Source organism: Emys orbicularis, chromosome 20, assembly GCF_028017835.1.
Source record: "Emys orbicularis isolate rEmyOrb1 chromosome 20, rEmyOrb1.hap1, whole genome shotgun sequence".
Classification (NCBI taxonomy): Eukaryota; Metazoa; Chordata; order Testudines; family Emydidae; genus Emys; species Emys orbicularis.
The window spans coordinates 5,028,721-5,043,720 of NC_088702.1; positions in this window are offsets into that span (position 1 = coordinate 5,028,721).

Sequence of the window (15,000 nt, forward strand, 5' to 3'; positions counted from 1 at the left end):
GAACATTGGTGTCCTGGAAAGACATTGCAAATAAAGGGGGAGAGAAAGCAAAATAATTATCATTGCACAGCAACACAGAGGGAATATACAGTCAGCTTGCACCGGGAATTGTGGACTAGGGCTCAGCACGTCCCAGGTACTCTCCAAACAGAGAAGCAGCAGTATCCCCGGCCCAGAAGAGTCCGGAAGATCTCACAAGCAGGGAAGAACGCTAGCTGCCTGGAAGCTGTGATCGCTTGGATTCCGCAGCATTGCCAAGTGTTCCAAAAATCACGGGTCGGGTGCGCCAAAGTCATTAGATTGGCTTAGCAACGTCGTGAGATTTAATGGGGAAAAAAAATCACAGATTGTTTGATTTACCAGCTGGTTTCCGAGCATTCGCGGTGCTCTCGCTTCGTGATTTTAAGCTCTTTTTTTAGCGCCCTGGCCACTTCCAGGGATTCTCACAACAACATTTTTGGTGGCCTCAGAGTGTGGCCACCAACTCTTGCTGGTGGCCGCTCTGACAAACCCGCCTCTTTGTCCCTTCAGCGAGAGCCCAACCCGGGGAAGGTAGGTAGGTCCAGAGCTTGTGTCCCAGGCTCTCCGTGCCCCAGCTGGGCTGGAGCAGGGGAGCGCCCCGGTGACCAAACACCACAGCTGCCTCCACTGACAAGAGCCACCTCTGGCGCTACACACACAGGCCCCATGCGTCCCCAGAGGGGCTGCCCAGAGCCCCTGAGGAGGCTGCGTAGTGCAGGATGCCGATCCCTGCTAGCAACCCCAATCTCTGCCCAGGCTTTGGAGGCTGTCGTGGCAGCAAAAAAAGTCTGCTGGTGGCCGCATTTGAGAAACGCTGCACTAGACCGTGCCACATCTGTGAAAGGAACCAGGACTAGAAGGGAACATCTGCATCTCTTCTCCTTTTCTCCAGTTACTCATATTGATGGCAGGTGTTTGAACTAAGAAGGGAGCTGGGGTTGAGACTGGAACCCAAAACCCCTGCTCTCAGTTTTGGCAATGTGGTCCAATGGTTAGAGCAAAGGGCTGGGAGCCAGGGCTCATTGACTCTGGGAAGCAGCGTTGTGACGTTGCGCAGTCTATATGGTTTTATAAAAATATGGTAATGAGTGAATATAATGTAACTGGAATATGCTTCATGTATCATTACAAAGCTTATAATCTACTGAGTGTGATCATCCTATTTGTATAAATGTACCACTCTTGTATCTGGGACTAGAAATAGGAAATACAATTCTGAGGGTCTATTGTAATTATGCAAAGTGTGGGCCATTAATGGTGGTTTGGAATCTTAATGGCTCCCATCAACCAGGACAATTGACTGGGGCTCTGTTTGCAGTCAGGCCTTGCTGTGAGTCAGGCTGGGAGGAATGAAGGCTTGGGGGTCTTACAGTGTCATGTGATCATGTCACCTGAACTGGAATCCATCTTTAACCTGGTGCTTTTCCAGTGAGGGGGGTGGAAACCCAGAGAGAGACAAAGGATTCCCACCTTATGCAAAAGATATATAAAGGGGTGGAACAGAACAAAGGGGAGGCACCATCATGAAGAATCCCCTAGCTACCACCTGAGCTGGAACAAGAGCTGTACCGGGGAAAGAATTATGCCCAGGCCTGGAAGGTGTCCAGTCTGAGGAAAAAACGTACTGAAGCATCTCTGAGGGTGAGATTATCTGTATTCAGTTGGATTAGACATAGATTTGCACATTTTATTTTATTTTGCTTGGTGACTGACTTTGTTCTGTCTGTTACTACTTGGAACCACTTAAATCCTACTTTCTGTATTTAATAAAATCACTTTTTTCCTTATTAATTAACTCAGAGTATGTATTAATACCTGGGGGAAGCAAACAACTGTGCATCTCTCTCTGTCAGTGGTATAGAGGGCGAACAATTTATGAGTTTACCCTGTATAAGCTTTATACAGGGTAAAACGGATTTATTTGGGTTTAGACCCCATTGGGAGTTGGGCATCTGAGTGTGAAAGACAAGCACACTTCTGTGAGCTGTTTTTAGGTAAACCTGCAGTTTTGGGGCAAGTAATTCAGACCCTGGGTCTGTGTTGGAGCAGACGGGAGTGTCTGGCTCAGCAAGACGGGGTGCTGGAGTCCTGATCTGGCAGGGAAAGCAGGAACAGAGGTAGTCTTTGCACATTAGGTGGCAGCTCCCAAGGGGGTTTCTGTGATCCTACCCGTCACAAGCGTTTCCTAGTGGTTAGAGCAGCAGGCTGGGAGCAAGGCTCCAGGGGCTCTATTCCCAGCTCTCTTGTGGACTCACTGCACAGCCTTGGACAGGTCACCGAGGCGTTGCTCTGTTCCTGTTGCAAGGCCTGAGTGAGGAACTGAAGTTTTAGGCGCCTAAGTCCCATTCACTTTCAATGAGACTTCAGCTCCTCACCCCGTTAGGCCGTGCGACGTGAGCAGAACAATGCCTAAATACCTTTAAAAAAAACATCTGGGCCTCATCCCCATCCATAAAACAGGGGTGATTCTCATTGGTATTGCAGTAGCACTTAGCAGCCCTACTCACGGACCAGGACTAGGTGCTGTACAGACCCAGAACACAGACAGCCCCTGCCTCAAAGGCTGTACAATCAAAGGACCAAACAAGAAACCGGTCACGCAGAGAGGATGAGCATCATTCCGTCTTTTGCCAGCCTGGTCCACTTAGGCTGCAGACCTTTTGGGGGCAAGGACTGTCTCGCTCCGTGTTGTCTGTGCACCACCTGACACGATGGAGCCTTGAGCTCAGCTGGGTGCTCCAGGTCATCACAGATCACAAATGGCCTCTGGAAAGACCTAGCATCATTTTGCCTCAGATTTCACCATCCGCCAGACCCGTGACGATAAAGGGAGCCTCCAAAAATCGACCGATGTTAGAAATCAACGTTGCCTTGTTTGGCTCGAGTTCCCCCGACTCCCCTAAGGGGAGCACGGCCCTATCCTGCCAAAAGAACAGCAGCAAAAAAAACCAACTCCCCCTCCCCACCCCTTTGCTAGAAATCAATCCTCCTTTGTCAGTTTCACACAAGGCATCCATTGAATGCCAGCCATCCGCATCACGTGACTCCCAAAGGGTCAGGAGGGAGCAGCAGAAGCCAAGGTGAAAGTCAGTTGCATAAGGTTTGAACAGAGGGAGAAAGTCAGAAAGAGCCAATCTGCCGGAACAGCTGTACTGAACAAGATAATCCGCGTCAGATTTCCCCTCTCCTCCTCCTCCCCTGAACTGGGGCTCCAAATCGAGACACCCACCAGCTGCAACGGGGTTCAGAAAGATCAGGGTCTGGATCAGCCCCTTGCTGTTTGCTCCGCAGTCAACGCTTTGTCCAAGATGACAAGCAGATCTCCTTGTCCCCGACTCTGAGCGTACCAGCCTGTATCTATTGCTGCTGCGCCTCTAGCCTCTCCCCGTTCACTCCTGGGCATTGCTGTATGTCACTCTGACCAGCGTTAGCCAACCGAGAATCATCAGACCCTTTGAGGGGAGAAGGAGAGGGAGGGCGGAGCCAGATTTGAAAGGTTTAACATCTTGAAGATTTTCTTTGATTATTATTTTGGTCAACCTAGCGCCTAAGAGCCCTAGTCAGGACCTCATGGTGCAAGGGGCTGTACAAACACAGACCAAAAAAAGACAGTCCCTGCCCCAGAGACCTTCCGATCTAAGTCAGAAAGACAAAGAGACAACAGATGGAGTCGGACGGGGGAGTACAAGGCGAAAGTGATCGGCCCACCAAGGCGTAACCGTTGCCAGGTTTCCTGTAGGCATCCCAGCCAAGGAGAGTTTTCACATTCCAAGTTTAGAGTCATCCAATCAGAAACCTCATCTTCCCTAGGGTCAGAATGGCCCTGCTCAGGTACCCGGTGAGAAGGGAGAAAAGGGAAAGGAATCTTTGAACCCAATTCCTTTGGGCAGGGGGCCCATCCAGCTCCCTCTCAGTCTTCGACTGGGCCCCTTCCACTCCACATACTCACAACAGCCTCCTGGCTCACCTCCTTCCCTACCTGGGGGTGGGCTGCGGGGGAAAAGACCCTTCGATGACGGTGACGCACACAGATGCTGTGGCGATGAGGGCCAGAGAAGAACCCAAAAAAGACAGCAGCGGGGGCCAGTGGGTAGAGCACTGGGGCTGGGAGTGAGGAGAGCTCCCGCTCAACTGATGATGGAGCTTTGGGAAAGTCCCTTCCCTTAGATCGCCCTTTTGTTAAACAGGTAACGAGCCCCATCTCCCAGGTGGCGGGGCGGCATGATTCACTAGTGTTCGAAAACAGCTCCAGGGTTCTTGGCTGGAGGTAGAAAGGCAAGTTCTGGCAAGCATCAGACAAACCCTGCGATGCGGAGGAGTAAGATGCTTGTGAGAAGTGCGATACGCTGCCTATGTAGGTAATTATGACTCCCGCCGCTGAAGGAACTAACAGAGCGCCTCATAGTCTTAATCAGTTTATTCTCACAAACAGCTGTATCAGTCCCATTTTACAGATGGGGGAAACTGAGGAAGAGAAAGATTAAGGCCCAGAACCTAAAAGGTAAACCTGAATACCTTCGAGGATCTGGGCCTAACTGACTTGCCTGAGGTCACATGAGGAGCCAGGAATCGAACAGAGATTTCTTATCTATGTGTCGTAGGGTTTTATACTGCTGCCCATCACCATAGCCTCTGGGCACCTTCCATATAAAATCAGTATTGTATAAAGTCCGTAGCGGACTTTATGGAGCCTCTGGCACTTCCTCCTTCCAGGTAAAACCCTGAGCCCCAATCCAGTGCTGCACCCCAAGACCACCCTTCCTACCATCAGCACCTGAATGAGGGGCATAATCCCCATTGCATAGGGGCAAATGGAGGCACCGAATCTGCATGATAGCAGACCCTAACCTACCTCCCATACCCCAGCCCTGCCTGTCTGGCGATTTAGGAGGAAAGAAGCCATGGGATCGATTTTAAAATTCATTGGGAAATGAAGCCTTATAAAGAGGCCTCTCTGCAGCAGACGCTGCTAAGCACTCAGCGACTTTCCGTATTCAAAGCACTCTACAATCATCAGCGAATAAAGTCTCACCCCTGCCAGGCAATAAGACTGCCTAGCGCTCACCCAGAATAGTGCTTTATCAGCCGAGCGCTTCGCAGCCATCACCCCGCTAAAACCTCCCCTGGTCTGAGGGGAGCCGTGGGGCCTCCATTTTACAGATGAGGAAACGGAGGTGCAGAGAGGGGACACCGCGTGCCACTGGCAGAGCTAGGAAGAGAACCCGGGAGTCCTGACTCAGAGTCCCCTAAAGCCCCAGCAGCCGTCATTAATCATCCTGGGTCAGACCCACCGCTGAGGTGGAGGGCCGGGAGTGCTGCAAAGGAGGGCCCAGGGATAGGGGTGCTAGCCTGGGACCGAGGATGCCTGGGTTCGATTCCCTGCTCCGCCACAGACTCCTTGTGTGACCTTGGGCAAGTCACTTAGTCCCGGTGCCTCAGCTCCTGTCATAGCACACCCTTGCCATGGGCACCCCCTTGTGCCTGGACACAGCATTGCAGGGGACTTTGCTTCTAGCACCCCTGGTCACTGTTTCCTTGGCCCCAACGGTGTCCTGACTCTCCCAGGGTCTGGCCCTCCAGCCAGCTCACTGAAAAGTTCAATCCCCTTCTGGGGTAACAAAAGGTCCAAGTAAATCTCTAAACTAGCAGCTCCTGTCCCCCACTCTTGAACGTCCCTGCGGCGTATCTCCTATGCTGCTACCTCCAGGCAGCTTCCCTCCGGGATCTCCCTGCTCCTTTCGGGGCCCCTCCAGAGGAGTCCAGCTGGCTCCATATGGGTCTCTTTCCGGCTGGCTTCTCCAGCCTCTTCTCTCCTGGGCCGCCTCCTTGACTGAGTTCACGGCTCTGTTTAAGGAGCCCTCTCTGATTCCGCTCCCCCCCGCCCCTAGACACAGGTGGGGTCAGTCGTTATAATTAAAGTCTCCTTCACATCCAGCTAGGGTCACTCAGGAGGCTGAGGGACAGCTTCTAGCTCACAGCCCGGCTAGCCTTAATGGTCCAGCCGGCCTGTACAAGGGGGATCGTAGCACTGCCCTACCGCTCAAGAGGGCTGTGAGGATAAATCGATTCAAGACCGTGAGGCTCTCGGCTACTAAGTAACGGGGGCCAGATAAGTACTGTAGCTAGATTGACTACAATGTAACTATGCCAGTTTACACCAGCGAGGATCTGGTCCCGTTCCACAGATGGGGAAACTGAGGCACGGTGTTGGGGGGGGGGGAAGAGAGCAAATCAGAAACAGAACCCAGGAGTCCTGCCTCCCTGTCCTCCAACGTCCCATTTGGAGACAATCCCCAAGCAGGCGGGTAGCTCCCTTCTCACAGTGTATATTAACACGGAAAGGGGAAGGAAAGGGGGGAAAAAAAGCCAGCTGGTGACCACCCTACAGATAATGGTAAAGCCAGAGAGCAGAAGAAATGCCAAACCTGGTCCGGAGATGGTAGAAGGGGGATCCCCCAGCCGTTGCTACCGCTTCATGGTATCTGCCTGGAGCTCAGAGCGCGCTGCATCGGAAGGGGCCCTCCTAACTATTCCACTGTTGTGTTTTTTCTCTCTTTTTTTAGCCACATTCCTTGGCAGAGCACATGGAAAGCAGCCAAGGGCTCCCTCCCATGACAGCTCCAGCCTATTGGTGGAGGGGGAAGAAAAGGCCTCTTTGAGAGGCTGGGATCAGGAGACAACGGAGTCGATAAAAAGGAGCTTTTGTACTGGAAATATCCCATTATTCCCCCCCCCCCTTACATTTTAGTCTTAAAACATCCACCGCATAGACTGCAAAGCCATCGGGCGCCCTCCCTTCTTGGGAGGCCTCCCCCAGCTAAGAGCGTTAGCCTCCAGAGTATAAACTCACAATCCCTAGTGTCTGCCCGGGGCATTCCATACCCTACTTCTGGGCTCCCCCCCATCCAGCGGACAGGGACCCCGCAGGGCACAGTTCACCAGCGGGGCATTATTGTAAAGACTTTCGCCCCCAGCTGTGCCCATGCAACTCAGAACCTCGCCGCATGATATTCTGGGGGGGAGACAAACCAGAAAAACAGAAGCCGTTTCTCGCTATCACAGAAACCAGAGTGTCCTTTGGCGACATCATCATGGTCAGATATTCCATAACACTTGCCCTAAAGGATTTCTGGAGTGCTTTGCAAACAGGGCTGTGACATTAATCATAATGCTCTCAATGCTTATCTTGGGCTCCCCCCCTGTTTATAAAGGGTTAATATACAATTAATAGACCTTACCCAAATGCTTCAGACAGGGGTACGGCCCAGATCCTCACCGTATTTAGGCTCCTAACTTCCACTGATTTCAGGGGAAGCCTAAATATCTTGGGTCACCATTAAACCAAGCTGGCATGGCTGAGATCAAGTTGAAGAAGGGTAGAGGTGGCATTTAAGTGGGGAGGATGCTGCAGTGATCTGTTAGGGCCCAGGTGTAGATCACGCCCTTCATCATTAGCTAGAAGAAAGTCACCTGCAGAGAGATTCAAGTTCAGAGGTGGCTGCAAATTGGGAGGAGCTGTATGCCCAAGCGAGGACAAAGAAATAATACAGAAAGACCTAAAATACAATTATTAGTGACTTTCACTTGGACTGACCAGGGCTTCTCTACAAAGTGAGTTATTGCACAGCCAGCCAGGGCGTGAATCTAGAGTGCACCAGCTCGCCACGCAGTAACGGCCGGTGCGGTCGCTGCTACTGTGCAGTGAATGTCCCTGAGCGCAGCGTGGCATATGCCTGCTTGAGAAATGCAACATGCTAAGCTGCACTCTAGGACTCCAGCAGCGTCCGCATGGGAAGTTACTGTGTGGCAAGCTGGGGCGCGCTACAGATTCACCTGCTGGCTTCCCGTGCATTATCCTGCCATGTAGATACATCTTTCGGCTCCACAGTCGCTGCTGTAAACAAGACACTTGTCACTTGTGAAAATTTCCCCCCAGTCCCTGATTCAGCAAAGCACTTGTTTAACATTAAGCGTACATGTAAGTTCCTCCCTATTCACCAATGCATTTAGGCGTATTTCTCATGCCCCACTAATTGGTCTGTTTGATCCATAACGGATAACACACCCTATGTTCCCTTTTGGATTAGAATGGCAGTACAGGAACCAGACAAGAACAGCTGGGAACAAGAAAAGTTGCACTGCTGTGTTTAGTTGCAAACCATGCTCGACAAGGAGCTGTCAAAAGAAAGGGACGGTTTTACAGGTCTGGGTTTAAAATATGGCACTTGTGTTTGCCGGAAGGTGCCCAGGACTCGAAGGCAGATAGTGTGAGAAACTGTAGAGGATGCTGAAGAGAATTGCAAGGATGATCCAATGTCTGGAAAACCTGCCTTACACTGAGAGACTTGGATAGACTGAGCTCCTTTATGTTCTCGAAGAGGAGGCGAAGAAGTGACTTGAACATGGTCTATAAGTACCTCCACATAAGGACAAGATACCAGATCAGAGAGGGCTCTTTAGCAAAAAGGTACCACAAGAGCCAATGGCCAGCAACTAAAGCTAGAAACAGTCAAAGGGTGCCAGTTGTTTAGCTGTGAGTGTAATTAACCATTAGAAGTTTCCCAAGAGATGTGCGTGGATTCTCCATCACTTGGAGGCTTTCTCTAGAGCGAGAGCCGCTCTAGCTCCCCCACAAGATATGGGCTGGAGGCAGGAATCATTAGATGCCATGCTCTGGGCGATGTTACGTAGGAGCTCAGACTAGATTGTTCACAATGGTCCTTTCTGGTCTTAAACATCCGTGAACTTCAACCACGACCTGCATTTTTGAGAGCACCGCAGAACTAGTGGCGGGTTAATTTCCTTCGGCTCAGAGCATCATGAGCCGCATCTTGCCACCCATTCAAGCAGAGGGCAGCCATGGGGTGGATTAGCATTCAGGCTCTTGCACATCAGGAATTGAAGCCAAAAGGAGGCTGGCTTTTAAAACCAAACCCTCTCCACCCTGATCCTTTGGGCTAGAATGAATCTCCATAAAGCCAATCATGGGAGGCCATACGAGGCATTTCAAACAGGCCTCATGTAACGTTAAGCATATGTTATCAAGAGGCTGCAGTTCCTTCTTTAATCCACCTAAGAGGTACAGCACGGGTCGAGCTAAGAATCATGTTAAATGTATCCATGAAGGATCCTCAAATCCAATTGATATTCAAGTAGAGCCAATTGTCCCATTGTGCTAGGGGCTGTACAGACATAGACCCTGCCTGGAAGAGCTTACAGTTTAAATAGCCCAGGCAATGAAGGCTGAGAGGGGAAACCGAAGCGCAGAGGGAAAGTGATTTGTCCAAGGACACCCAGCAGGTCAGTGGCAGAGCTGGGAACCCAGGTCTCCTGACTCACTGGCTGATGGGATGCTCTATCCACTGGACCATGCTGCTATCCTCTGTCAAACTCTCCTCGACACCAACACTCAATAAGAGTTTGGCATCCGGCGTGCCGAGACTGCTGTTTGTATAAATCATCCTCATCTCAGGGCCATGCGTACCCCCCCCCCCCCCCACGGTCGTCTCTTGCTATGCTAGCTCTTTGGGGCAGGGACTGGTTTTGTGATGGGCATACAACTCCTAGCACAGGGAGCCCTCCCTCTCCATTTGGGCTTCGAGGCATAACCGCTATACAAATAATAAATAGCCATGCAGGTTTCAGAAGAGTGCGTACGACGAGAGAGTGGCAGAACCAAGGACAGAAACCCAGGAGGCCCAGTGCCCCGTTAAACACGACGATCAGATCAAGAAACACTGCAAGTGAGCTAGCTAGGACTGTAAGGCTTTTCCGAGAGAGAGCAGTGAAATCCTAAATCCACTGATCTCAATGGGCCAGACTCAAGATGTCCCATAAAAATATGGCTTCCCCTCTCCCACCTTCCCATGAGCAGAGACACGAGGCACTCAGATACTATGGTCGTGAGTACCGGAGAAGAACCTATTCGGAACAGAATTCTCGCCGGAGTGATGTAATAAGCCCATGGCATTGGAAGGGACCCCTGAGCCAAATATCACCAGCCAAGTTACTCCAGGGAGACGGGCGGGAAGGCAGCCATCCAGGGCACAGCAAACAAACCCCCCTATTGTTGCTTTGCAGCAGGTTCTGGGTCAGTCGAACAGGGGCTCGCTAGCTGTAGGGAGCTAAAGCCTTGGTGCTGAGTGGAGGATGTTTCCCCAGAAGCTGCGTATTAATGGGGCAGTTGGTGTATCTGGAGCGCCAGCCTTTGACCCGGTTAATACCTGGCCTTGTCTCAGTGCGATCGGTCCAAACCAACACACAGACATTTTAAAACTCGGAGGATGCAGGAGCTGTCCCCGATTGCCCCCTTTTTGTGCGGCTCTTGGCACAGCCATTTAGAAACAGGGCACGTTTCGTTTCTCTTTGAAAAGCTGCATTGTCCTGGAAGGAAATGGACGGCCTGGTTCTCCTTTGCACCAAGGCCCCTTTACACCACTGGCAGCCTAAAGCAGCCTTAAAGGAAGTGTAATCGACATCTGTGCCCACTTCAGCGGCCCCTGCCAGAGCCTTGGAAAGGGGCCTCAGTGGGAACGAGAAGCAGGCCCTAAGGCAGCCATGGGAGATTGTTAAAAACCAAGGCCAAGATTTTCCAGTGTCTTGTGATTTCGACACACACCTTAAAGAAGTTGGGTTATCAGAAGCTGAACGCTCAGCTTCTTTCTGAAAACCAGGCCCCCTTCCAGATGGGTCAAGCTCTCTCTGTCAGCCCCATCCTGCTGCATGTCTGTCGAATAGCCTGGGGGAACTGGATTTTTATTACTCTTACAGCTGTAATAGTGCATAGACACCCCAACTGAGAGCAGGGCCCCAGTGTGTCAGCCGCTGCCCAGGCACGGTGAGAAAGAACCTCTGTCCTGCTCTAACTAGACTAAGCAAAGGCAGTATCATTAGCTCCATTTCACAGATGGGGAAACCGAGGCAGAGAGACATGGATGGGCTTATTGAAGGAAAGAGATCCCAGCCAGTCTGTGGCAGACTTGGGAACAGAGCCCACCATGCCAACTCCCAGCAACGTGCTTTAACCACAAATTCAAGTTTGGCTAAAGCTGACAACGGTCGCCCTCCTAAAAGATACAACCGCAGGTCAGCTCTGAATCCCGCGGTCTCAGGGCTTGGGACGAAGGCGGCGACCCATGGTGGAAAGGCTACATTCCAGATGCGCTATAACATACGTAGGCACAGCGCAAAGAAACTTGAGCAGAGATCCAGTTTCCCGGGGCAGAATTGATCCCCTCTGCCACCCAGCTATCAAGTCACAAGTCCAGAGCAGCCTTAAATAAAAAATGCCAGCGATGGAGTTCTAGCCCCCACCCTGGGAGCACTATGGCTCAGTGTCTTCTCAACCTTTTCAGGTTGGCTCTGAATCGAGTGGGAGCTGCTGGGGTGGCAGACTAGTGACAATTTGACCAAGTGGAAGCGACCCTCCCCCGCTTCCCAATTGCCTTTCATGACCCCCCCCCTAGGGTCATGCACTGATTGGAGAAATATGGTCTAACAGATCTCACTGTAGGGCAGTGAAAAGTTTGAGTGACTGAGTTGAGAGTCATTTTTTCCTTTTGCCACTCTGGAACTTTTTTGAAGTTGGGAGAACTTTTGCAAACGTTAGAGGAGGGGGGGAAAAAGTGACACACACAAACCTGGATATTATTCTTTTTAGTGTAGTTAGTGTAAAAAAAAAAGGGGGGGAGGAGGAGGGGTGGACAAAAAATTGAGAATTCTTCAGTTTTCAAAAAATTGAGATGAAAAAAATCAATTTGAAATGAAACATTCCCTTAGAAAAATTCAGTCAAAAATATTTAGCCACAAAAAAATATTAGTTTGACAAAACCCCATTCTTTGTCAACAATTTTCAACTAGCTTTCTTCCGAGCGCATTCAGGCGCTACTTACAATAAAGCTCAAGTCTAGTGTATGTCGGAGACCAAAGCTCCCATTTGGTACAGTTGAAGTGTTCCATTATTATAGGAGATTGGGGCTAGGCACTGTCCAAAGAGAGAGACAGTCCCTTGTTCCCCAAAGACCCGTCACAATCTAAACAACTGCATAAGCCCCAATCAATGGGGATTTCACAGTGGCCCAGAAGGAGGTATTCGGCCTTCCAGTTCTAGGTTGCTGGTTTGCACCAGTAATGACTCAAAAACTTGGCGCCATCCATCCTTTTGCTTCGGGAAGGCAGCACAAGCTTTTCACGCTGTTGCCTCTGTTCTGCGGCTCCAGGACTTGAGTCCCAGGGCTGCGTGTCTGGTAACTTTCACAAGCATTTAATTCACCAGCTAACGCAAAGACAGCAGACTCAGGAGAAAGAGGGTTGCTCAGTCTCACCGGAGAGAGCAAAATGGCTCATGACATGCCAGGAGCCAATCTAATGAAAGGCAATTTCCTGGCTAGGCAGAATTTGTGCTACCAACTCCCATCTGCGTCTCTGAAGTCGGCGTGAAAATGACATTTAAAAGTAGTTTGAGAAATGTCCAATTTAGCCTGGCACGCACAGCTGCGTGCCAGGGACAGACCCAATAGATCATAAACAGTAAGGGGGAGAAATAATGAACGGAGCAATCAGGAGGTACAAACATCTTGTACTTTATTAAGCCAGTCAATGTGTTCCAACCACGGTCAGACGCATGCCATGAAATCAGAGGTCAAAAGGCCCTATGCCCCACATCCTCTGAGTTTATATTATCAGACAACTGACAAGTGTGTGGCGCGGTTCCCCTAGGACACACATCGCCTGGACTGTAAATCCACAGTGTGTCCACTCCTCCCTGGTTAATCGCCATTGAACTGTGAATCCACAGGCTAGGGGTCATTTGTGCTATAAAATATCTGGAGGGTGAGCGTTAGCCTCCTTTGACTCCAACCCAGCAACCATCCTCTCAACATTTGTTCTAATGTTTGCAGAAGCAGAGGAAGGATTGGGTTATGGGAAAGCCATACCAATGGTCATTCCCCTTCTTATCCCGACAGACCTCTGATTTCATCATCAGCTGGTATCCCACTGTATTCCCCCGCCCCCTTTAAACAGCTCCCTTGCTAGATGACAAGAATGAAAAGCTGAGTCGTTTCAAACGGCATTCAAACAAATCGTGTGACCAGAGTGGGGGAACAGCTTAAAAGAAGAGTTGTTTGGCACAGCCTACCCATACAGTACAGTGTCCAACACACACCGAACAGCGTTTTTCACCCATAGCTACACATATAGACTGCTGCTGGCAAAACAAACATGCCACCCTCATGAGAAATCAAGGACGCTGTTAGCCCCCAGAAACCAACAGTCTCTGTGAATGAAGTTGTCACGCTGAAGCTTCTGGGAATCCAACTCGGTGGAGGGGAAAAAAGAAAAACAAAGCCCAGAAACACACAGAACGATTAAATTAAAAACAATGTTTTAACCCCATAAAGCACTTCCCCCCCCCCTTTTTACCAGCATAGCGGGTGTTATGACGCTTGAGCTAACATTTCTCCCCCCAGGGGCTAGTTTGGACGTGGTCTAAGAAGGTTTTTGGTAGCTACTGAGATAGCACCATTTGCGTTAGCAAAGGAAGACGAGCTGGCTTCGCAAGGCTTGAATGTTGCACTAGGATAGCATGGAAGGTCAGTTTGCAGCTACATCTCAAGGTGGCGCTATTGCATGCTGTGGTAGACTCCTGTAAGACCCAAACCACATCATTAAGAAGCTACGGTCACCAGTGCCGTGGGCCATGATACATCAACTCTCAGTCCCCCACTGGCCATTTAGTGATCTAGCCTCGGAGAAATACTTGGCATTAGCAACATCCGTTGATGATTAAAAGTGGCCATCTCTGTTTGAGGTCTAGACTGGGATTTGAGATTCCTGGACCAAGTCCCCGGCTGGGCTACGTCAGCACAGTTCCAATTCTGCATTTAATCATGGCTCCGTATTTTTGACAGACCTGTGCCAACTTATTAGTTAGGAATTTTGGCCCATCGTGAGTTGCAGGATCGGGCCTTAAAAGCATCCTCCCCTGCACCTCTCCTGAAAAGAATCAAGCAGGGCCTCCAATTAAAGCCCAATGTTAGAAAATGTTTTATAAGAGGAAACTATGTGCCATCTTCCCTGTTGCCTTGATCTATGGCTGTGCTATTCCACACAGACTCAGACACTATTTTGCGTCCCTTTTCCAGTTTAGATTAAATCCGGCAAGGGCACAGAAAAGGCGTTGCTTGCATTTAATCACGGTTGCATGGCCACACGTTTTTGGAGGGTGAAAGCATGCATGGGGATCTTCAAGATGCATCTTTGAAAACTGACCACGCCTGCCTGAAGCTTCCTATCTCAGCAGAAAGAAGGTTGAAGATGTGTATGGAGACAGCAAAAGGGTGACATGTTGGTCTCCTCTGTTAAGGGGCTATCAACCCTCCTCCTGACGGAGGACAGCCAAGGGCCTTTCCCATCCTCCTTAATGACCACAACACTCGTGATATGACCAAAAGTACCCTTTAGAAAGGCAGTGCATCAAGACAGGGATGTTTATAAAATACAGACGCACTCTCCCCCCTTAACAAAAAGAAAAAAATAAAATCATGCCTTGATTTCTCTTTCTGGACACACGAAGAGGGATCGCTTTTTAGCTCAGCAACGTTTATTGCTACAAAATAAATTTGAGGTTAAAAAAAACACCAAAGAAAAAAAGAAAAAAAAAAGAAATTTAAAAATGTCTTGCATGTCCCACTGCAACTGTCAAAACAGCCCCCACCAACTGCCTGCTCGAACAGTCGCTCCAATTCAAAAGACGAGCAGCTGTGGCATCTTCTGTGCCAAGGCGTCACCTCTTCCCTAGCATCATCCTCACTTAATGGTCACATTTGTGCAGTGCTGGGTAACTGCGCCGCACCCTCACTCTATCCATGATCTCTGCGTCACAAAGCTTGGCTCTAGGATTCCAGTCCCAATTTTGGGTTGCACTGTTGCCTTGGAAATCATAACTAACTGCAATGCCAGTGTGATCTGTTTGGGAGG